The 26066-nt window shown below is 36.4% G+C and overlaps 1 protein-coding gene and 1 long non-coding RNA gene across 2 annotated transcripts in view; one reads left to right on the top strand and one right to left on the bottom strand.

Moving 5' to 3' along the window:
* Positions 1 to 26066, top strand: part of LOC131678974 (protein yellow-like) — a 342660-nt gene that overhangs the window by 125462 nt on the left and 191132 nt on the right. The window lies entirely within an intron of this gene.
* On the bottom strand, positions 7282 to 8206 carry LOC131678980 (uncharacterized). The gene is made up of 3 exons (XR_009303779.1): positions 8087 to 8206; positions 7664 to 7903; positions 7282 to 7588 (listed from the first exon to the last, which is right to left on the bottom strand). It is a non-coding gene; the product is annotated as an uncharacterized LOC131678980 (long non-coding RNA).

Below are 26066 nucleotides of genomic sequence, written 5' to 3'. Positions count from 1 at the left end.
TGGTGACGGTTTATCGGTGCGAATGCAGTTTCATTTTGACGACAGCCAAAAACAGTCTATACACAGTAGCTAAATGAAAAAGATAAAAATAATTTCGTTTTTAAAAGATTCAATAAACACGAGTCACTGAAAATGCACGGAACATTTATTGTGAATCGAAGTCCATAGCATCCTTGCGTTGGTGTTTTATAGGATGATAAGGAAAATAATTTGTATATTGATGGTTTTTACGATGGTGTGGTGGTGACATATAGGGGAGGTCGCGGCTTGCCAGCACATCTTTCAAGGGTTCTCTGATGAGTAATACTGAAAAATTCGCTGATGCAAATTGGTCTTTCATAAACGTCACCTTCTAGGGCACCCACATTAGCTAAGGAGTCAACCTTCTTATTGCACGGAATGGAGCAATGAGAAGGGACTCACACCAAGGTAATCTGGAAAGATTTGTCAGATAAAGCACTCAGTAGCTCCCACCAGATCAGAAGGGCATAACTGATTTATAACACCTGGAGTTAGTTATTTCAAAAATATTTTGAAACAGAGCCTGTTATAAATCCGGCTGGTTAGTTGTTAAAATAACAAAAAATAAAACAAAAACCTGGTTAATGATAACAAAATTGTAACAAAATTTGATATGATTTTATCAAATTTAAAACTAAATGAGATATATTTTTTTCCAAACGTATATACGTCCTCTGTAAGAGAATTGTATTAGATATAATCATCTAATGACAGTGACCTAGTAATAAACGATCAATTCATAAATTGATGGTCTCATAATAGATCATGTTATAATATTGATAGTACAGAAAATCGTCCGCAATCCACTTTCAATTCAGTTTTCTGAATATAACTTTTGATTGAAAATACCGAAGCCAGTGGACCCTTCGAAGTTTGATCCGTCAGTGTAAACATCTTAGAACAGTCGACTTCTCGGAATTGATTATAAAAAATGTTTGGAACCACTTGCGGGCGTATGTGGTCCGGAATTCCACAAATCTCGTGTCATGGATGTGTCGAAGAAAAGAATAGATTCAGAAGTATTTATGAAATGTACATGCTTGGGATTGTAAGAAGAAGGTTTAATATTCTGCGCCATGTAGTTAAAGTACAGGGACACTAAACGGGTCTGAGAATTGAGCTCGATTGTGCTGGTTCACACTTCCTAGAAAATAGAACTAGGGACCATTCATAAATTATGTAACGCGTTTAGGGGGGGGAGGGGGTACGAGAAGTTGTGACATGTTGTGACATATGGGGCAGGGGGAGTAAGGTAGATCGTTACTTAACATGTTTTAACTGAACAAAAAAAATTTTTTCGAGGAATTTGTTACGTAATAGGGCAGGGAGGATAGAGAAATTTGTGAAAATTTGTTACAAGGGGAGAGGGGGGCAATTTTCGCGTTACGTAACTAGCTCAGTTTTCTCCGTGAAGAATTCGATACTCACTTTAACAGTCCAAGCAGACAAATTGTCCAAGGTATTCTGTAATGGTCCTTGTAGATCGACAGCTTTGGGTCCCATAACAGACACCACGACTTAACGTGCACGAATTGCCTAGAAATTTATTAGTTGACATAGAAATTGTATAACAGGGGCCTTAGACATGAACCCAGGAAAAGGCCCATGTAGCTAAATCCTGATGTCGGTAAGTCACCATGCGAAAAATGCATCGATACATGACATCAAGTTTAGTAAAAAGTTGTTTAAAGTCACTGAAAGACCATGCTGGTGCAGCTTCTCTGAACGAATATAGATAGAAACTGAATCAAAAGCCCCCTAATATCTAGGAACACTAATGCCACCTGCTCTTTGCCTGCATATGCCATTTGAATTTAGGTTGAGAGCAACGCAAGACAATCGTTCGTCCCTATGCCTTTGCGAAAGCCAAATTGTGTATCTGACAGTAAGCCATTTGCTTCGACCCAATTGTCGAGGCGGGATAGAATCATTTTCTCGAACAACTTCCGGATACAGGACAGCATTACGATCAGACGATACGAATTGTGGTCGGAGGCTGGTTTTCCTGGTTTTTGGATGGCGATGACCTTTCCCTTGTTTCCAATCGTGTGGGACATTGTTACCCTCAAGAAACTTCAACAAGCGTCTCTTGGCAGAGTCTGGCAGATTCTTCAATAAGTTTAAATTGATTCTGTGTGGCCCTGGACCTTTATTGTTACACGACAAGAGAGCAAGTGAGAACTCCACCATCGAAAATTTTTTTAAAGGGTTGTGTACAAGACACGACCGCAGTTACATTGAAAATGCAGCATTATTAACCCTTAAAGTCGCAAATATATTTTTTCCATTATATATTCGTCCTAATAAGGACAGTTTGCTAATAACTATGTTTTGGGATACGGGACGAGAATCCTTTGAAACAATTCGAACCATGTCGCGCTGGCAATTCGTTTCTGCTGCATACACACAGACGAACATTCCTCTTTCGGAGCTAATGTCAAATGAGCACTTTGTAACACAAGGCGATCTCTTTTATTAACTTTTTGGTGCAGACGGATCCTTTTGTGCGACAAATAAAAATATTTTCATCATTTTTTTTTGGTGTGGCTTAGTCGCAGGGTTGCCACATTCACTGATTACCTTAAAGGATTAGAAAAACTATCATTTCATTCATTTTCCATTATTTATTTGTCCTAATATGGACGGTTTGCTAATAACTATGTTTTGGGATACGTTACGAGAATCCTATAGAACCTGCACGGATGATACGCACGGTATAAACCAGCAATTCGCCATCTCGCTTCTGTTCCGCCATCGTCGTTTGAAGCTGCGAAAAAAAACCTTCCAGCGCACGCAGACAAACGTTCACCTTGCGTAGCTCGTGATCTAATGAAAGATATAACAGCTATCCCACAAGCAACAATAGCGATAATCCAACTGGTTCTGCCAGCAGAGCAGCCATCATGGCAATTAAGGAATTCGGCCAAAAACATTTCTTTTATATCAAACGATGAATTGTGTAGGACGCTTTTGAATGTCGAGATGAGGTAGTGTGCTAATAAAATACACAGATAACAATTTTTTACTGGCAATTTTTTGAATCGATTGGTGTTCAAATCATGAAAATCCATCAATAATTAACAAAACGTAAGCGAAAACATTGCCTGTTTTCTTACATTTTCCCAATGTTTTTACAATAATACGAATTTTTCAATAGTATACAGTTGAAATACTAATTTATAGTTGCAATTAATTTTTAAGTTGGACTTCTCTGAATCTATTAGTATTTAAATGACGAAAATCCATCAACAATTGACAGCGATACAGTTGTTTAAAATTATGCCACATTTTTGTGACGCAGTTCGAAATCAGATTTTAGTATTACACCTAGCCCCAGCCCCATATAGTAGAGTAAACTATTTTCAATGCGGCGTGGTAGATATTCGCAAACACCGGGCCGTGCTCCAAAGAGTGCTCATCGATGTTTCTCTCGTTAGTCCGTCAACGAACCGGCACCAGTAACTACGTTTCTTGGCTTTCATCAAACTCTTTATTCGCGTTTCTAACGTCGCATATTGTCGATAGCTAGGTTACCCGCTATCGTCCCGAAAGGTCTTATACGCAGCGGCTTTCTCCGCGTACACGTCTGAGCACTCTTTGTCCCACCACGGATAAGGAGAACGTTTTTGTATGTTCGCGCTGGGTACTGGCTTAGTCAGAGCATGATTCGCGCTGTTGAGAATCAAGCCAGCAAAAAAGCTGTACTCTTCCTCCGGAGGCAGTTCTTGGGAAGATTCGATGTTGTCGGATATTGCCGCAGCATAGCTCTTCCAATCGATACTTCGTGTGAGGTCATACAAAATATTGCCTGATTTCAATGGCCTTGAACCGTTATTGATTGAGATTACGATCGTTAGATGGTCGCCGCCGTGGGGATCAGAGATTGCCTTCCACGTGCAATTTAACCGCAGCGATGTTGAGCTGAGGGACAAGTCTAAGGCGCTCAGGCGCGCTGGAGGGGCAGGATTCCGTTCCGTGTCCTTTCACCCGTGTTTAAAAATGTCAAATTGAAGTTATCGCAAAGATCGTGAATTAAGGAAGACCGATTATCATCATAGAGGTAACCCCATGCTGTACCGCGAGAGTTCAAGTGTCCTAAAACTAGTCGCGGTGCTGCTGGCAGGGATTCTATGATGTCTTGTAGCCGTCGGTGTCCAACCGCGGTGTGGGGGAAATATATATATATATATATATATATATATATATATATATATATATATATATATATATATATATATATATATATATATATATATATATATATATATATATATATATATATATATATATATATATATATATATATATATATATATATATATATATATATATATATATATATATATATATATATATATATATATATATATATATATATATATATATATATATATATATATATATATATATATATATATATATATGTGTGACCAAAAAAGTCACTCATTTTTGTCAGAGATGGCTGAACCGATTTTGACAAACTTAGTCTCAAATGAAAGGTACAACGTTCCCATAGGCTGCTATTGAATTTCTAATGGATCCGACTTCCGGTTCTGGAATTACACCCAGGTAACCAATAAGCATGCAAAATGCGTCTTAACGGCTACCTGATAGGCATTTAAGTTGTTTTAAATGCTATTTAAAAGTTGCTTTTGGCAAAATATACGGCCACTCTACTGCTGTGCCAAGAAAATGCTGTTTTACTGCTGTTGTGCATTCAGCATGCTGAATACTGGCAAGAAGCTTTTTAACAGTTTTTTGAATGCTGATTAACAATAGATATGCATAAAGGATGCAAATATACTGCAAGAAGCATCCGAAATGCAAATGATATGCTATTTTACTGCACACACTAATGCTTGTTGGTTACCTGGGCAGGGTGATGAGTACGAACACGCAGAAAATGTCGATTTTAATAAATTGTGGAAAATACGGTGAGAATGATGTGGATGATTCGTGCAGTAAGAATGCTGAGAAGTGTCCTTACTGTGCAGAGAATCTGCATGATATCTCGGCATGTCCCGCGTACAAACTACGCGAGGATAAACTAAAACGCTCCTGGTCTCGGAGGATTAAGAGACCATCCATAAATGACGTAGCATTTTTTGAGCGATTTTTAACACCCCCCTCCCCCATCGTAGCATTTCGTCACAAGCTTCTAAATACCCCCCCTGGTAATTACGTAGCTTGACGGTAACTCTACCCCCTCCTTGTTACCGCAAAATTTAAAAAAAAACTAAAAAACGATGATAGTTATTCCCCTTTAAAAAGCTACGTAGCATGACAAGACCCCCTACCCCCCTGTCGTCGCACATCATCACAAAATACAAAACACCCCCCTCCCCCATTTAATGCTACGTCATTTATGGATGATCCCTAAGCTCAGAGAAGGCGTTCCCAGCACTTCCAGGAATATCAAAAATCCCAAGCATTCCTTTGTTTCAATTCGAGAATAATCACAGCACTGGAATTATCAAACTCTCGGACAAAGTGGACTGGATAATAAAAAATTTTCTTATTGCTGATCCTATTAAAAGTCTTATGTTAGCTTTTCACCCTACAGTAAGAACATTTTTGAAGCAGTTGACTGCTAAATGGCCCCTCCTTTCAGCGTATTCTTCGATGGCTAACTCATCGAACGAGGTCACGGATTTGATCACTGTTCTACAGTGGAATTGCGATTCCTTCAAATTTTAATAAATAGTTTGAGTTGCGATGCATTTGCATTATGTAACACTTGGTTAACTTCCGATATAGATCTTAATTTCCACGACTTTAATATTATACGCCTGGATTGAGACACTCCCTATGGATGAATGCTTTTGGGGATCAAAAAGCGCTATTCCTCCTACCGAATTAACCTTCTCTTGATAACAGGTATTGAAGTTGTCAAGTAACAAGCAAAGACAAATATATATATATATATATATATATATATATATATATATATATATATATATATATATATATATATATATATATATATATATATATATATATATATATATATATATATATATATATATATATATATATATATATATATATATATATATATATATATATATATATATATATATATATATATATATATATATATACACAGACGCACATACACACACATACATACATACACACGTACAGACATTTGCCGAACTCGACGAACTGAATCGATTGGTATATGACACTCGGCTCTCCGGGCCTCCGTAAAAAAGTCGGTTTTCAGAGTAATTGCAATACCTTTCTATTGAGAAAGGCAAAAAACTATCTCAAAAACTTGACGTAGGGGTTAGGTATTTTTTACATGGAATATGTATGCAAAATCTGAAAGAAATCGGTTAAGTAGTTTTTGAATGGCAGGTAACACCGTAAATCATGTTTTTTTCAGAGACGTTCTACAAAATGCTTCGAGTTGTTCGTCGATATTTTTGCATACAAAAATTACAGCTTGTTTTTGAAATGATATACTATATGCTACAAAATTTTTCATAAATTTGCTTCACATAAAATTATAAAAAAAATCGCAAGTGTTTTTTTTTCACGCTGAAACCTTTAACCCCCCCCCCCCCCCCCCCCCCTCTTAAAACGAGAAGCTTATGTAGCTCGCTCTTATACGAATATTTGGTTGCTTGGGTTATGCAATCACTCTGAACATGCATGTAATGGCCAACATATTCGGAAAATTTATGTGTATATGTGTGTGCTTATGTCAAACAAAATCGCTATTGTGATCCAATAAATAATACAAACTAGACATTCAAACAGGTTAGCTGCTCAAATGCCTGAGAATAGAAACCACTATCGAACCCTTATTCAGTTGTCGTGAAAAAACTGTCAATTCTTGAGCGTTTTTTCAAAACGTCATATCTGCAATGAGTTACTCTCTTTGTTTACTTTCTCTTTCGATTTTTACGGCGTCACTATAACACTTTTCACTTATTTTACAGTACAGATCGAAAGACGGTGGTTTTAACTAGCATATTATGCAAAGAGCTGATGATGATAAATGTTAAAGTGCCCGAATTACTAACAGAAGAGAAAGTAAACAAAGAGAATAACTCATTGCAGATATGACGTTTTGAAAAAACGCTCAAGAATTATGATGGGATGATATGATAAAACAATAACGGCCAATTTCTTCACTGGATGAAAACCGGTTTTTTGCTGAAAACCAGTTTTCAGATTGCTGGTGATCAATTACTTTATAACCGGTTTTCAACGAAAACCGGTTATCATCTAGGTAAGTCAGGTTTTTTAAAACATTCTATTTATTTAGATGATCGCCTAAGTAAGTGTTCGTAATGAATTGACCCTGTAATACGTGGCCAACGGCTTAGCGGTTTGCCTCGCCTCCAGACAGCATGCATTTCATAGATCAATCTCCTGATCGTCCGCATAGATGAGGTTACGATGTGTGGCAGAAAATAGTGACGTGAATAATGTTACAGATTAATGTTTTTTCAGCGTGTCGATAGTGTTCTTCTAGCATATTTCCGACCAAATAAATGACGAGTTCATCGCTAGTTTACGATCCATCTTGATTGTCTTACAAGTTAGAATACATCATCTGAAATTTGAGAAATTTAGTTATACCAATGCTGCATATTCCTGAATTTTAATTTATTCCAGGATATGTATATACCTGAGGGTAACGAAGAATTTTCAAATGAATATCACGACAGGACGGAGTTGAATTCGTTACTCTTGACAAGAGCTTACGGACCGATAAATCGAAGCGGTGTCAAAGCCAGCTGTAGCAATTTTTCTATAAGTCGTTCGTAACGACAACCTTCATGTCGGTATCCTGACCGTTAATCGTCCAGGAAACAAGTTTAGGTAGTAAAACGACCGCGAACATTCTTTGCGGATGATCTGAATTGTTCTATGATAAAAGGAGAATCTTATGTGGTTTTCGTTTGAAGCGAAACTGAGTCAGTTCCTAACCCCAACTGCTGTCAAAATGTATGAACTGACAGCAGTTGGGGTTAGAACCTGACTCAGTTTCAGGTTCAAGCGAAATCGCCATTAGACATCGATTGGGAAAATTTATATCGATAATACTCACCAGTTTTCGTCTCGATGCCATTTTCGCTTTAGTCATTTTTTTATTGATTTACTCGATTTGTTTTTCTTCAGCCACTAGTCAAATAAAAAAAAAAAAGGTTCCGTTGATATTGACAGATAGATATATGGAACAGGGCTGCCACTTTGAAATCCGCAATCCATTTAAAAAATCTTACTATTCGTGATGATTCGAGTAGAATAATATCTGTGAATTTCTGTGTTAAGTTTCTTAGATACAAATATGGGAATTTTTATAAAAGCTTACGAAAATATTAAAAATCTGTCATATGTGGAATTGAATCTCTATCAAGTATGATTAAATTAATCTGTGATGATGAGCAAAAATCTGCGCTTGTGGCAACCCTGGCGCTACAAAATTTAAATACTCTTTACCTCTTTCTTTACCATTCAAAGGTGAGATGATATGGGTGTCGCAGCTCTCCAACATGAAATGTTGCATCCGATGTTTTGTATCACAACAGAGCGCTAGTTTTCTCTTTCGCTCAAAAAAAATTTCCCGGCGGCCATGTTTAACTCAACAATTTGGTCATCGATGACCAATTGTTGAGCAATGTTGAATTCCAAAACACGCCTAGTGCTTCGTGGAATACGGATATCATCATGTGGTGGGAATGCAAGAGGCTGGAGGACTCAGACTTGACTTTACTGTGGCAAACGGCCTTGAGCACTTCTTGTACACAGGTTTCAATTGAGCGAGGATTCAGTGGCCTTGGGAAAATACTAACTAACAATCAGACAAAACTAAGCTCGGAAAATTTAAAATCAATCCTATTCGTCAAACTCAATAACACCATAATAGAAGATAAATGTTTTGATTTTGAAATCTAATACAACATGAAATCGCTTCCAAGTGAAATGGTACTTGTTACTAAATGTCAAAGTAGAAAGTTTATGCGGATAAATTTCCAATTGGCAATACATTTTCTAAATGAGATTATTATCGACAGCAATATTTAAAATTATACATAGTCGAAAATTTTATACTATCCTGATTATCTACTTTCAACGCTAGGGTAATGAGCCTATTTTTGTCCTGTTTCTATTATCACCCTACTAATTTGTAGCCGCTGGTTATAGAAGCTTCTCCCATCTTTCTTCAACGCATTGGTTTAAAAGGTAAGGCAATAATTGGAACACTCGATTCGAGTTTTCGTTGCGCTTAAATACGAACATTTTACAGCTTTCATACCAATTCATTCAGATGCACAAATTTTGTTTTCGAACTCGAAACGCATCTCCATAAATAGTTTAGTTATAGGTTTTGTACCCTTTACGCGCAAAGGTGGTTTCAAACCACCTTCTCTCGTTAGTGGAGGAAAATAGTTTTTAATTAAAATTTTTCTCCACTACGGATAAATATAGCATAATGCCAATTGTGTTATTATATTGATTCTTAAGAGCAAAGCTAATGATGCCAATTTATACGCATTGCCTCAATTGTAGGCCTAGAAATTAGTGATACACCCACCATAATAGGGATTATTTTATGTAAGAGGTTTACCTCTTTACCCTATATTCGGAGCAGAAAACTTTTTTGATACTGATTTCACTAAATAATCCAAATAATACAAGTGAAATAATGTTTTAAACAGATTGTTTAGTAAATATAATGAAATGATGAGATCATGAAATATTTAGGATATACGTTAGCCTTCGCCTATTCAATCAATTCCATTACAAGAATCCAACATTTGTACAATATTTTCTTAAATTGTTATTGCAAAGTATTAAAAAATATCGAAAAAATGCGGTGTACACACTAACTTAAAACCTCCTTAACTAATCGTTTAGAAATTTCGCAGAGTTCTTTCTCACATCATTGCCCAGGTACGGAAGTGCTTTACAACATCATTATTATTTTTAAAATAACATGCTTACCGATTTTTTAACGAATGTATTGTCTTCAAAGTGCTATGAAAAATTCGAAAAAAAAAATAAAGGCTGCTCTCATTACTCCTTATCATCTACACTTACAGCAAAAACATTTTCTGGGACTCTTGGCACCAAAACATTAATTACGTTGTCCAGTCTTAGCCGATTTCTAGAAAGTTCTAGAGAGAACAACTACACCTTTTCAAAGGTATGCTGTATTATTCTGTTATGAAAGAAATATTGTGCTAAATTACGACAATAATAAGAAAATTGTCATGTTTTGCATTTTTTTCATGACAAATATGCAAATAGTTCAACATTCTTCCAAAGGCACGTCATGGTTCTAATAATAATTCGGAAGAGCATTTAATTATGTTATAAATCAATTTGGGGGCATGCAACATTTTTCAAAACTTTTTGTGTTGCACTATAGCCTATGCTAGTTCACTTGAAAAGTTAAAGAAATCACTATAGCACCGTGAAATGATGAAGTTCTGGTAACAAATTCTTAATCCATCTGGACAGTGCGTAACGAACAAACGGTTTGCTTCAATAGAAACATGTGTGTCACGTTTTAGCTTAGCTATGGCTGCCATGCGTCAAAAAACGTAGCAATTTTTGATACCTAACTACTTCTTCCTAAACGAGTATTATATTTTAATAATAGATCGCTTGGCAAATTTTGACCCCTTAAGGAGGGTACTGTACTATTTTATCACCTACGAAGCCTACAATTAGGGTTCGTCGCGGTATTTACCGCACTTGTGCGGAAAAGAGCTTTTACCGCGTGGTTTTACCGCAACCGCACCGCAAAAAAAATTGATAAGGTGGTAATTTTGATTATTCTAAATTGATAAACAGACTGCTATTACGAAAGAAAATCTAGCTGTGTCCGAAATAATTTGACGCTATTATTTTTACGACATATATTGGACACTAGTTATTTCATACTTCTAAGTAAAACTTTACAAACTAACCATTTCAAATACATAAAATGCAAGATCCAAATAGAGACAAAATTATTAGATAATTTAAAAACAATAAATTTGTACTCTTAAATCCAATTTAAAAGTGCATCACTTCTCCCGATTTCTGTTCGAAATCGTGGAATTATGAATCGTTTTCGATATAAATTTTTCAACTGTGAATTTTGACAAATTTAAAGGAATTAGAGATGAACTAATTATGCTGGGACTTAAAGACAACCCAAAGAATATAATTATCTTCATCAAACCAAACGAATTTGGAGTAATTGGCAGTAAAGGATATAAATGTATGAAAGCGTCCAAAATAAGGAGGGGTCCAAATTAGGATGGTTATTCTATCATTCGTTCATCAACATCGTATTTCTATCTTCATTGATTGCTGTGTAAATTCAATGTGAATTTTTCTGAAGTCAATTTTATTGGACTCTTTCTCAAAAAGTATGCTACATAACTTTTTTTCGCGTACTTCCATTCAAATTCACTATAATTTTCTACCAAATTAAGTCCTAATATTTTTTCAGTTAAGACTATTTTGTAGCTTTTTTCCCAAATACCACATAGTTTGACTCCCGTTCACTTCAATTGAAGTTTTTGCCATTGGCTCTTTGGGAAAATATTAGAGGAAAATACATTAAATGCTAGAACTTTTGAACTAGCCTTTAGAAAATTACACTTCATACATTTTTAAAGGGTGTCCTCTTAGTTTTTGAATGAGAATACATCTGTTTCTTGAAGAATGCGGAAGTTAGAGTTTTGGGATATTTTGTCCGTAAAACCCCCTATTTTAAAAATCATTTCTGCTGTATGCTACAAATCATACATTTTTTGCAGTTTTTCTAATGTTCAATAATTCTGTACCGATTGAGACCGGACTCTTGATTAGATGTAATGTATAGAGCAATATTTTTCGTCAAATATGGCGTCGTTCTTATTGATGAAATACAATATGTTTTTATTTCACTGTATTGGAATATATGCGCTACTATATAGAAGTATTGGTATATCAATTTTTTGGTGAAATTCCTTTAAGAATGAAAGATGGTTTTTACTACGTAAATGTGAAAATCATCCATTTCATTTTCATATGTCAAAAACATTGAAAATATGAAAATTTAAAGAAAAAAATATACAACTTCATTTCTTATTACATTTTTATTCCACTTTTTTCAATTAACTGAAGTTGCTAAAATAAAAGTTTTCCTATTACTACAGTAGAACGTTTTTGAATGTATAATGTTTGTCTAAAATGAACGGAATTTTATTAATAGAAAATGCAAAGGTTGATTTTTTTCATAAACATTACATTCTGAGGAGCCTCTTAAAGTTAAATTTCGTGTGAATAAGAATAACATTTTATTATATATGGTTAAACAAAGGAACAATTTTTCAACAGTATTTTTAAATATATACAAAATTTACCGCATTACCGCGCGGTGCGGTGCGGTAAATAAAGTGCGGTTGCGGTAAGCGATGCAGTTTTATATTTTTTTGCGGTTGCGGTGCGGACAATCCGTTTACTGCCCACATCCGCCCCGCGACGAACCCTACCTACAATCGATGAAATTTCTATAAATTGGCACCAACACGTTTGCTTCGTTCCTAAGAACCACTAGTAAAATAATAAATGGCCCGAGAATGGTGGAATACTTCTGTTTGAGTGCAACGAAAACTCTAATCGGGTGCCCAAAATATCGCACTACCATTTAAGTCAAAAGATAGTACAAATATATGGCAGACACTACTCTAACCAATGGTTTCAAATGGATGAAGAGCTAATTGTAATAGGGCGAAAAGAGGCTCATGACCCTATACATATTTGAAAACTATGTATATATTTAAACAGTTGAATTATCTAATCTAATCATTACCTCCTCACAAGGCGTGTGAGGACATCACAAACTCCTCTTGAATCATGAGGTGTAGCCCACTCTCCTCCACGGAGCAAATATCCCATGCGTAATCAAATATTTATCAAAGCAAATATCCCATGCGTAATCAAATATTTATCAAAGCAAATATCCCATGCGTAATCAAATATTTATCAAAGCAAATATCCCATGCGTAATCAAATAATAGGCGTGTTTCGAAATTCAACATTGCTCAACAATTGGTCATCGATGACCAAATTGTTGAGTTAAACATGGCCGCCGCGATTTTTTTCGGTGAGCAAAAGAGAAAGTTTTGCTCTGTTGTGATACAAAACTTCGGATGCAACATTGCACGTTGGAGAGCTGCGACACCCATTCCCCTCTCGCTGCTGAGCGGCAAAGAGAAACTAAAATAAGCTGTTACCAGTGATGCCACATTTTATATTATTTACCGGGAATAAAAAAAATCGCACTACTTTTTCAGAAAATTTGTACCGAAATTTACAGCAATAAGTTAATGTAAACGTTTTGCTAGTTGAATAATATTTGGTTAATTTGGGTGTTTTATACATCAAACTTTCCAATCTCACTTTATTTTTCCGTCAATAATAAATAAAAAAAAACACTGAGTTCTTAGTGCAAAAATCATTTGTTCTATTGTTAAGGTTTCAATAATAAGTTCATTCGCCAGCAAATCATTTGTTTGGAGTAGTCAAATTACAAAATATATTTGTATTACACACCAAAGAAAAACAGTTTCCGTAAATTTATATATCCTATATACACTTTCTCAATATTACTAGGTATTAGAAATGTCAAATAAAACTATTGTTTTACCATTTTATCTCCAAAAATATGTACCATGCTGTAGTTTCCTTAGACATCATTTTAATCTGTACCTATACAATTCAAATAATCTGCAGCTTTATAGAAACATCTGTACTTTTGGTAGCACTGCGCGGTACGCATACAGATCTGTCAATCGCGCTTCTCATTCGTTCTTGAAATGATGGTGGGGGCTTGCAGTCGGCTGAAATAAATTCCCATTCTCACAACATGTGGTCGGCACCCAGGCATGCTATCTCTTTCGCTTCTTTTACCTGTTGTATAAGCTTCTTTCAAGAATGCGTGTACCACCGTCAACGATGTTTTGGCGTCAGTGTGCTCTTGGGCTCGCATCTGGTAGGATGGTTGCTAATTGATGCGCGCAGTTGTATGATAAATAGGGCATTCAAGTTTTCATTGCGCTCAAATACAGTTTTTCACTATTCTCGGGTTATTTTTGCTATTATCAGTTTCTCGGTGATGGTTTGGCCGATTATCACAAATGCCTCAAATTAAAGGTATGTTTTCCTGCTACAAAAATTCGTACGGATCCGTTGTATGGTTCCGGATAGGGTTCGTCGCGGTGCGGATGTGGGCGGTAAATGGATTGTCCGCACCGCAACCGCAAAAAAATAATAAAACCGCACCGCTTACCGCAACCGCACTTTATCCACCGCACCGCGCGGTAATGCGGTAAAATTTTTGTATTTTTAAAAATAGTGTTGAAAAATTGTACATTTGTGTAACCATATATAATAAAATGTTATTCTTATTCACACGAAATTTAACTTTAAGAGACTCCTCAGAATGTAATGTTCATGAAAAAATCAACTTTTGCATTTTCTATTAATAAAATTTCGTACATTTTAAGGCAAACATTATACATTCAAAAACGTTCTACTGCAGTAATAGGAAAACTTTTATTTTAGCAACCCTTCGGTTAATTGAAAAATGTGGAATAAAAATGTAATAAGAAATGAAGTTGCTTGGTAAAGTCAAAATACCAGTACTTCTATATAGTAGCGCATATATTCCAATACAGTGAAATAAAAACATATTGTATTTCATTAATAAGAACGACGCCATATTTAACGAAAAATAATTGCTCTATACATTACATCTAATCAGAAGTCCGGTCTCAACCGGTACAGAATTATTGAACATTATACAAACTGCAAAAATGTATGTATGTTTTACGGACAAAATATCCCAAAACTCTAACTTCCGCATTCTTCAAGAAACAGATGTATTCTCATTCAAAAACTAAGATTGCTCCCTTTAAAAATATATGAAGTGTAATTTTCTAAAGGTTAGTTCGAAAGTTCTAGCATTTAATGTATTTCCCTCTAATATTTTCCCAAAAAGCAAATGGCAAAAACTTCAATTGAAGTGAACGGGAGTCAAACTATGTGGTATTTGGTAAAAAAAGCTTCAAAAAAGCTACAAAATAGTCTTAACTGAAAAATATTAAGACAATTTGGTAGAAAATTATAGTAAAATTGAATGGAAGTACGCGAAAAAAAGTTATGAAGCATACTTTTTGAGAAAGAGTCCAATAAAATTGACTGCAGAAAAATTCACATTGAATTTACACAGCAATCAAAGAAGATAGAAATACGATGTTGATGAACGAATGATAGAATAATCATCCTAATTTGGACCCCTCCTTATTTTGGACGCTTTCAGACATTTGTATCCTTTACTGCCAATTACTCCAAATTCGTTTGGTTTGATGAAGATAATTATATTCTTTGGGTTGTGTTTAAGTCCCAGCATAATTAGTTCATCTCTAATTCCTTTAAATTAGTCGAAATTCACATTTGAAAAATTGATATCAAAACGATTCATAATTCCACGATTTCCAACAGAAATCGGGAGAAGTGATGCACTTTTAAATTGTATTTAAGGGTAAAAATTTATTGTTTTTAAATGATCTAATAATTTTGTCTCTATTTGGATCTTGCATTTTATGTATTTGAAATGGTTAGTTTGTGATGTTTTACTTAGAAGTATAAAATAACTAGTCCAAAATATGTCGTAAAAATAATAGCGTCAAAATATTTCGGACACAGCTAGATTTTCTTTCATTATAGCAGCCTGTTTATCAATTTAAAATAATCAAAATTATCACTTCATCAATTATTTTTTGCGGGGCGGTTGCGGTAAAACCGCGCGGTAAAAACTCTTTCCCGCACCGCATCTGCGGGAAAAAGTGTCTCACCGCACCGCACATTTTACGGTGCGGGTGCGGTAAATACCACGCGGTTGCGGTAATTACCGCAACCGCGACGAACCCTAGTTCCGGAAATATAAACTGTTAATCGTCCGGTCACATGAAATTCCCATAGAAGATGGAACTAAAAAATTCAAAGAAATCGAATTTGAATTTGGGATGACAAATATCTTTAAAATGCATGAAACATCGAGATTTTAACCAAACCATTTTTGGTGTTTAGATCATATGGGCATCCTTCCTATACATTATGCGAACATTATCCTGTTTCTCCTACCAGCTGATCAAGACGACCAAGCTCAAACCGCTGATTACTGGTTGAAGTTATCGATTTGGTCTTTTCTTTTACAAAATTTTAGAACTCGAATATTGATTTCTTGTATATAGTTGTCATGTCATGTATAATGAAAATGTATTACACTCAGGTTTTTTTACGCGGGGGATACGTACCGCCTTAATTGGAAAATCCGCGTAAAAAGCCGCGTTAATTCGAAAATCCTCGTAAAAAAACCGCGTTAATTCGAAAGTTCGCCTAAAAAACTCTCAACACAAGACTTAGAATATTTTTAAAAGTTTTTTTTTGCACGGATTTCGCAATTAATACGGTTTTTGCAAAAATAAGTCCTTTTTAATGCAAAAGACTTGGACTTTTTCCTACAAAAATGCTGAGTTCTTTTAAATCCAAAGAACTTAGAAGAATTTTGGCAGTTTTTTTGCGCGGATTTCGCAATTATCTCGTTTTTTGCAAAAAAAAATATGCCTAGTCCTTTTGAATGCAACAGACTTAGAAGATTTTCGGAAAGATGGAAGAGACGGGTCTGGACTCCTTATGTCCCGCACCTCAACAATATGGGTATTTTCTGAATAATATTGACGAGTAGGTGCCAGAAATTGATATTTGACGCTATTTTGAAATCCAAGATGGCAACTTCCGGTTTAGAGAAATTCGCTGTAACCCAATCAATATAGGTATTTTCGGAATGGTGTTAACGAGCAGGTGCCAGGAATAAATAAATAAATAAATCAGCATCTTCAGCCCAAGGTTGTCCATGAAAAATTGATTTTGGAAGCCATTTTAAAATCCAAGATGGTGATTTCCGGCTTAGCGAGATTCTTTACAACTTAACCAATATGAATATTTTTAGAATGGTTTTTGACGAGCAGGAGACAAATGTCGATGTTTGACGTCATTTTGAAATTCTAGATGGCGACTTCCGGTTAGCCGAAATTCCTGAATGGAAAATCTGGGCGATCATCCAAAACATCCTCGAATATAAGATCTAATCATAAACCAACGAAATGTAAAATATTTTTATGTGTGTATCCTGAAGAGTGCGGTGAGAATGGAAATGAGAGAAGAAAGAGATGTATGTAATGTGAGTTGGGGTTTTAATTGATTCAAATTAAACACATTGCTAAAATTCAAGTAAATTCAACTGCTTTATTAAAGCTATTTGTACATCCCATACTCATTGGGTTATAGCGAATTTCGCTAAACCGGAAGTCGCTATAAAAATAAAAATGGCGTCAAAATCAATTTCTGGTACCTACTTCAAGACCATTCCAAAAATATTCATATTGTTGAATTGCGGGCCATAAGGAATCTTCCAGACCCGCGTCTTCCAGCTTTCTGAAAATCTTTTGTCTTTTGCATTCAAAAGGACTTTTTTGAAAATAACCGAGTTAATTTCGAAATCCACGCAAAAAAAAAACTGCCAAAATTCTTTTAAGTTCTTTGCATTTCAAAGGACCTAGAATTTTTTTTTTTTCAGAAGAACATCTAAGTCTTTTGCATTAAAAAAAGGAAATTTATTCATTTCAACTACCATCAAAGGCATTTTGAACAGCATTCTTCATTAGATGCTCAATATATGTACCTATGTGAAAAACTGGTGCGAGTATTACGTACTACTATTGCACTGGCGGATCGCCTTCATTGCAATTGAGTGAGTTTCAGGCAACCTATATTTTAACTAAAGATTAGGACAAATCAGACTGAAGTCCACGCTGGCACGTAACCAGAGGGAAGGAGGGGAGTCTAAAGGGTAACTCCGCTCCTCCACCACATTTTCGGGAATAATGATAAATGATCATAAATAAAAAAAAAAATAATAATTCCAAACAAGCGTGTTTTCAAATTGATGTGAAAATGATATAGAATATATTTAATAGTAGAATGAGCATTGGCAAAATCAAATTCTTACATTGGCGATCCTGCCGGTTATTGTAAAAAGAATCCAGTTAGAATCCCCCACGCGGTTAAATCAAGTAAGGAAAGAGTGAAAGCGTGTAAACTGAAAGGCTTCCCAAAACAATATGGCGACTCGAAAGAAAAAGAATTGTGAAAGCGTGTAAACCACGTGCCTTTTCATACTAGCAAAATTGCTGCTTGGTCGCCTGTCATGAAAAATAGCTGCTTTGTGCCTGCAAAGAAAAAACTCAGCAGCCGCATGCATATATTATATTTCGCAAAAATCGCCTTAAGGGCCATCCATATACCACGTGGACAATTTAGGAAAGGGTAGAGGTCACGAGAAAGTCCATGCTTGTCCATTGAGATGGGGGTGAGGGTATGGGTAATGTCCACGTCGTCATATTTTTGTCTTTTATATAAAAATGAAACAAATTTGTATTGTCATTGGTGTGAGCGGTTACATTCAAATTTTTTCAAGATTTTTAAATACACCAAGTGCTTATAACAGCATAGCATATGCGTGTGCATCACGTGTGAAAATTGAAAACATCTATGAAGACTATCATCGAAAAAATCATAAGAACTCGCACGAAAAGAATCGGAATTTTTTATCTAGGGTAACTGCTCCCTAATTCATCTTAGCACCTCTATTCATCTCACCCATTTGAACACATTAGTTAGAGCAGTATCTGCTATCTCTATTCAACGCATTAGCTCAAATGGTAGGATGAATAAGGGTACGTTGTGCTCGACTTTTCGCTTCGCTCAAACGCGAGTGTTTTACATTTCCCAGGAATTTTTTTTAAACTGTACTGCTTCTTAGGAACGAAGCAAAGATGATGATACCTATTTAAGCGCAATCCACTAACTTTAAGTCGAGTTATCAATGAAATAGTGTGATATCCTGACTAATGAGATGAATAAGGGCTCGTCTACCCTAAATCACTTGATGCAATCATCTGTAACATGGTCTAATCACATTAATTTTGGATTTCATAGCTAGAGGTTGAAATTACGAACCAATTCAAGAATTCAAAGGTTATTTGTGATGAATCTTTGAAATGTAAATATAAAGTATCATAAGTCGTTGAGATTTGAACGATTTTCATAAGGTCTACTTCATATTAGTCTTCCACATGGGAAAATTTTCTAAATCCCATTTTTATGAAACTACCCATTTTTTGAAAGTCCACATGGACACCGTAGGGAGGGATAGGGGTTTATGAATCGTCCACACTTGTCCACGAGGGGGTCAGAAAAAAGGGTTTTTTTGTCCACGTGGTAAATGCACGGCCCCTTACAGTACGCCACATCGCAATTGAATAAAAAAGCTCGCGCATAAATATCAGCAAAAATACCTTGTCGCAATGAAAACTAGGCATGACGGTTCGGGACAACCACATTATATTCAAATCACAAAACAAATAGTTTTCCTTTTGTTCTAACATAATAACATCGCATAATTGCATATAATCAATCGTAAGACTAAAACAAAATGGCCGCCAGCATAAAATATTACCGCTACAAAGCTTGGCATGGCAGATCGGGACGATCGCATTGTATTCAGCTGAATGCCTTGAGCAACACGATTTTTTGAGCCATTAATGAATTGCTCGTATACGCACACCAGCGTTAGCAACGACGAGCCAAAGGGCTCATTGATCGCAGCAACCTCGACCGGCCATCTTTTTGCTTACGATCGCCTCACAGGTAAGACGTGCTCCTGTGATCAAATTCTCAAGTTTTGGTCTACGTGGTTTATGAATGGCCCCTTGTCTCTCTGGTCGTGACAATTTGGTGTATACAGTGCTACCCAGCGGTGAAAACACGACCCATGGGCTTTTCCCATGTAAATTATCAAAAACGGTTCACCAGAAGTTGCCATCTTGGTTTTCAGAATTGCATCCAAAATCGATCTCTGGTATCTACTCGTAAAGCATGTTCCGAAAATACCCATATTGATTAGGTTAGAGAGAATTAAGCATTTGCCACAAAAATGGGGTAAAATAAATAAAAACAATTGTGGCGAACGTTTCAGTGGCATTCAATTTTTGAACCACAATATAAAATTACTTCACTTCGTAAATATTCTATGGGCATACTTTTTCGATCGATCTGCTTCTTTCTATAACACTCAGCAAATGATCAAAAAACTTTTAAGCAGGTTTTCACTTGTTCAACAAATATTTTGGTTGTAATACAGAACCTACGAATCAATTGTCGACAACCGACCAGTGACGGCAACCGACCAGTTTCCCCTACCTACTACGAAACTATATGAAGTGAAACAACGAGAAAAATGTTAGCCTTCGTTAGGTGTAACATTTTTGTAACAATTAATTCAAAATTATTTTAAGCCATATTTAAATGTTTTTGAAACCAAATTGTTTGTTAGAAATTCAGAGTTTGGTAAATAATGCCTTTGATGCGGTTGGCCAACACGAATCGGTGCCGAAGTGGATCATGTGTGGCCTCAATAATACTGTACAAAGATAATGTGGTCAATCGATAAAACTGATTCAAAACCTTTATAATAATTTTTAAAGCATGTAGAAAATCACAACTAAAATAATATTGAAACTTCATGAATCCAGTACTAAAACTCAGAGTTTTTTTCGGAAGCATTTTTAGTAGATTTACTGATATTAATATATACTGGTGACTGGATTAAGGTCCATATAAGTTCTAGAATATGAATTGACCAATTTTACACAAACTCGAATTCAAATTCCAATTAGTTCCAATTAAAGTTAAAAAATTCCTTTCGACAAAAACAACACCGCATTTAATGTAAAATTTGTGAATTTTACATTCATCAAGCAGTGACCGCAGGCTTATTCTTTGTTCTGGAACTCTGTGGACTCTCGAAAGTATTTTCAAAATAGCATTGCAACTATTGCGCTTTTTATCTGTTTTGCCTATACAACTTCAAGGCACCGAAGAGAGGCAGTAAAGCAGTTTTTGCATGTCGCTAAATATTGTATTTAAACACTAAAGTGTGTTTTTAACTACGCATGAGACCTCAATATATTTTACATTCTCGTGTTCGATGATTTTTTTAAGACTGGTCAGAAAACGTAGAAAAACATCTATGGTCCCTTAAGTGATTGGTATACATCAGCAACATTGAACGTATTATTGTTTGAATTATTTTCCAACAGTAAATATGCTGTTTGTTTAGGCTTAGGTGCTTTTCTGATCTAACAGGTAGGGTGATAATAGAAACAAGGAGAAAATCTGCTCATTACCTTATACACTCAGGTTTTTTTTACGCGGGGGATACGAGCCGCGTAAATGAAAACCGCGTAAATGAAAACCGCGTAAATTTCAAAATCCGCGTAAATGAAAACCGCGTAAATTTCAAAATCCGCGTAAATGATAACCGCGTAAATTTCAAAATCCGCGTAAATGAAAACCGCGTAAATGAAAACCGCGTAAATGAAAACCGCGTAAATGAAAACCGCGTAAATTTCAAAATCCGCGTAAATGAAAACCGCGTAAATTTCAAAATCCGCGTAAATGATAACCGCGTAAATTTCAAAATCCGCGTAAATGAAAACCGCGTAAATGAAAACCGCGTAAATGAAAACCGCGTAAATGAAAACCGCGTAAATTTCAAAATCCGCGTAAATGAAAACCGCGTAAATTTCAAAATCCGCGTAAATGAAGACCACTTAAATTTAAGAATCCGCGATAAAGGGAACCTCATCGGTGGGTACCGCGTAAATTCCAAAATCCGCGTAAATGAAAACCGCGTGAATTTCAAAATCCGCGTAAATGAAAACCGTGTAAATTTCAAAATCCGCGTAAAAAAAAACCGCGTAAAAAAATACCGCGTAAAAAAATACCGCGCAAAAAAAACCGCGTAAAAAAAAACTTGAGTGTATTTTCATAAAAATATACAGGCATTTTCCAACATCAACGAAATAAGCAGATTGGAAGCTACACCATTAATTTTGTTCTACCGACTCCCACTTTTTCCGCACCTTTTACCAAGTTTTATGCAGCCGAGCTAACCAAGATCTCAGTACAAGTGACGTTTGTTTTGCTGAAACTCGGAAAATATATTACTGAAAATCAGTAAATTGAAGCCACGTTGCTGAACTATCAATTGAAAAAATTAACTGACCGTTCAGCTGTGCGGAAAACACCGAACTGAAGATGAGATATTCAAATTTTGAATCTTCAAAAGCGCGAACAATTTTGAAGAAACTACTTACCACCGAATCAAACTTAAATTATAAATGCTAATAACAGTTTTGGTTTCATCTCAATTAATGCCTGAAGCATTGAGACGAGTACATATAGACCTTTTTAGTAGACCCAACACGAAAAACTCTCAAATAGCTATATAATTAGCTGTAGGAAGCTAAAAAATGCATTTAAAGTATAGTCCATAAAGGAAGAGTATTCTGATTGCAATTGAAAAGCAAGATAGTGAACTTGTTCTTTGTTTATTGTCTTATTTTCAGAGTGCGCAACTAGTGTTTAGGATAAGCAATTTATTAACTAAAATGTACATAAGATACGCATAAGTTACCCAGGCCGAAAATAGGAAAACAACGACAGGCGCAAGTCCAATCATTTTTTAAACTGCTCACTCGACTGACACGCAGAAGTGAAACTTATTCACCAGCAATTCAATACTAGCGCATGCCATATAACTGGTGTATTGGTATGTGTACTTTAAAGGCTCTTTCCTCTCGATGCCGTTTGTTGACCAAATCATCGGCCCTCACCGTACGATGGATTGTTGAGCTGTCTGATGTGATGATCTCTCTCTCGCACAACATAATCAAGCTTTGTTTATGTTGCACACTGGTGTCACAGCGCGTCGCTTTACTCTCCCGCAACAAAAAGTCATCAAAATACCGATGAGTTGTTGGTGGATTTCAGAACGCGGCTAATATCTATCATTTCGTTGAGCAAGAGAGGAACTCTCTCATTTTTCGGGTCCTCACACACAACGGTAGATATGCTCCCGTTCAGGGATGCCAACGGTACCGATAAACTACATTTTTTTCGATATATTTACATTTGCACAAGCCGTACAGCCCGCTACAGCGACGCATCACTACAGCTCTTGCCAGAACAGTAGTCAAACCGAGTACATTTTGCCGTACAGCAGTAGAATACATTTTTGTTTTGCTGCTGTACTCCGACTACTCGGTGAGAGTGTGGCGTAGTAAAGTTTGTTCTCTCGCTTTGTACATTTTTCTCTGCATAGTCAAAGGGAGAGTCCCGCACACGAAAGCGTTGATGCCGGCCGTGGCGTAAATGAGCCGCATTCATTGTAGTCATTTTTGAATAAAAATATTAGAAAGATTGAAAATATTAAAAAATGTAAAATAAGGAAAGCGAAGCTGTACCGCTCGCGTCTGGTGGCTGTACTGGGGACAGTAGTTTTCTGTCATGTTACTGCTTTACACACAGGCAGCCGTACAGCGCTGGGCGTCCTGCACTAGCGAATGACAGCAGCATCGAGAGAGAAATGAGAATGTAGGCAGAAAAATTACAGCCGTGGAAAAGGTAGGCATTTTGCATCCTTGCTCCCGTTACATCATTCTTTTCTACCTCATCCTGAGGGAGGGATATTAGCCCTCATTGTGTGTTGAAGTGTTTATAACAAGTCTGTTCAAGCGTTTTTCCAGAAATAGCGTAGCTCCACGGTATTGGTTTTTTTTCTGCGTGTGAAAGAGATCACCGAGAACTTAGATATATTGAGAGTCAACACATTTACACCAATCATAGAAATCATCTAGATGTCGCTGAAGTGCAATATAATCTTCTGTGCATCGTACAATACGAAACAGTTTTAGATCATCAGCGAATATAAGTGTGCGTCCTGGTGGGATGGCGTAGGAAATCTTATTTAAGAATAGAGTGGATAACAACGGTCCGAGGTTGCTTCCTTGGGGAACATCTGACATGTTAGTTAAACTGTATGATTAATTATTCCTTAGCTTTACAGGTAGAGAACGATCAGCGAAGTACCCAGCTCGATTCGAGGGATTTTCAATGCACTCGGTCCTCAAAAATCCAAAGCTCGAAAGTAGATGCGTTTAGGCCAAATCGATTGATCCAATACATGCGTGAAAGGTAAATCCAAAATTTGTCGGATCGGGAGACTTCTTTCGTCGGGGAACTCTCCATCGGCGTAAGCTTGATTGGTTGGTTGGTTTGGTTTGGGGAGAACTTTTCACACCGGGGATTTTCCATTGGAGTAGGCTAGATCAATCATCGGGAACTAGATGGAGTAGTTCGCGAACAAGTCGAGAGCTCAACGAGTAAGTGGTGCTGAATGATACGAAAAAGGGAATTGCGGTACTGAATGGCACAAGAGTTCTGAAATGCTCAATAAATTGCATAATCTGAAGTTTGACGCCCACCTTGTCTTCGTAGAGGAAGAGCACGAAGTCTCTACCCACAGCTAGCTTTCCTACTGCCATGCAGAAATTTTCAGTCTGTCTGTATGGTCGAGTACTGGTGGTGTGTCGAGGAGTAGTGCTGTAACCCTACTGAAGAAACTAACTACAAAGTAGTTGGATTAGAGTGGGTGCTATGCACATAAAACACCCTTCCCGGAAATAATGCCGTAAGGACGCAAGTTCTGGTTTTTAGCGGATCAGGTGGCAGCCCAAACCCATTCCCTGAGACGTTAGGGATTTGTACATTTTTTCCTGCAGTCTCAGGGTTTTTTGAAAGTTTTTTTGCTCTCTAAAAGAAAAAAACACAAACACAGACATTGCCCCAAATCGTCGAGCTGACTTAATTGATATTTGGAACTCGGCCCTCTGGGCCTCAGAAAAAAATCTTCGAAGTTTGAGCCAATGCTATACATTTCTTTTATAAGAAATATAAAAATTTAAATATGCGTTAAATTTGATCACGTTTACAACTCAACCCCCGGCACCGTCTATCTAGCGAAGGTTATACAGGGCCAATAAGCTAACCTCGGTTAGCTTAAGTTTTCCCAAAATGTGTACTGCACGCTCAAAGTGCGAGTTTCAACTCAGTTTTATGAGCATGAGCATGAGCACGATGACCGTACAATTCGTAGTTGCTACTCCGTGCAAAACCAGAACAAGCAAATCAAATGTACAGAGAATCAACGAATGGGGCCTGGAAGTAGCTATCCATCCTCAATGTGCACGTTTCGAGAGTTCTATACGTTTAAATGTCAATAACGGCGCCGGCCACGTCCTTACAGTCATCGAGGAAGAAAAGGAATGATAGTGTAGCAAACGTTAATATGGAGACCGTGTATACCTCTGCATCTCCACGTTTGCCACGGGAAGGAGTTTTTGTTAGTAGGATGGGGTAAAGAGTTACACAAACCTGGATTCGCCTTGATAAGTGATACGATCTATGCAATTCTCATAAGTGTTATCATGTGTTTATTGCTCTGGGCAGCCGGCTACCTAGAATTTGATTGATTTATCGTTTGATGAATTAATTTGGAAATGCCCGGTTTGCAAAAAGCAACTTCAACTCCGTATTGCCAACAGTCAGGAGTGTTGCTTATGTTTAATAGAATCAGACGGTATGTGAACAATTTTATTATTCCTTGTTTTTTTTATTCCGGCGAAACACGATATTTAAAAAAAGAATTCAATATTATGACAAGCGTCTCAATAGGTCTGTCGAAATAGATGCGGTAATACTTATGGAATTGAAGACTTCGCAATACAAGCACTATTCATCGTATATAAAAATTGGTTATAGAAAAAAAAATGTATTGATTTCTTTCTCCGCGAACAATTGAATAAGGTACCGAGTATTATTCGCGCACGTTGTTACTCCTCCGGAGATCGCGTACATGGCTCACTGAACTAACGGCCACTAGTGCTTAAAGACGGTATAAAATAAGCACTACCGAAATACCTGAAACGATCAGCTTTTACGCTAATTTTTACACTAATTACTAGAACAAGATTAAAAACGATAAGAACAAAAAAACTAATCTGTCACCTTTTACGTCA

This window comes from Topomyia yanbarensis, chromosome 2, assembly GCF_030247195.1.
Source record: "Topomyia yanbarensis strain Yona2022 chromosome 2, ASM3024719v1, whole genome shotgun sequence".
In the NCBI taxonomy this organism is placed as follows: domain Eukaryota; kingdom Metazoa; phylum Arthropoda; class Insecta; order Diptera; family Culicidae; genus Topomyia; species Topomyia yanbarensis.
This window is presented reverse-complemented; position numbering and strand designations above follow the sequence as displayed.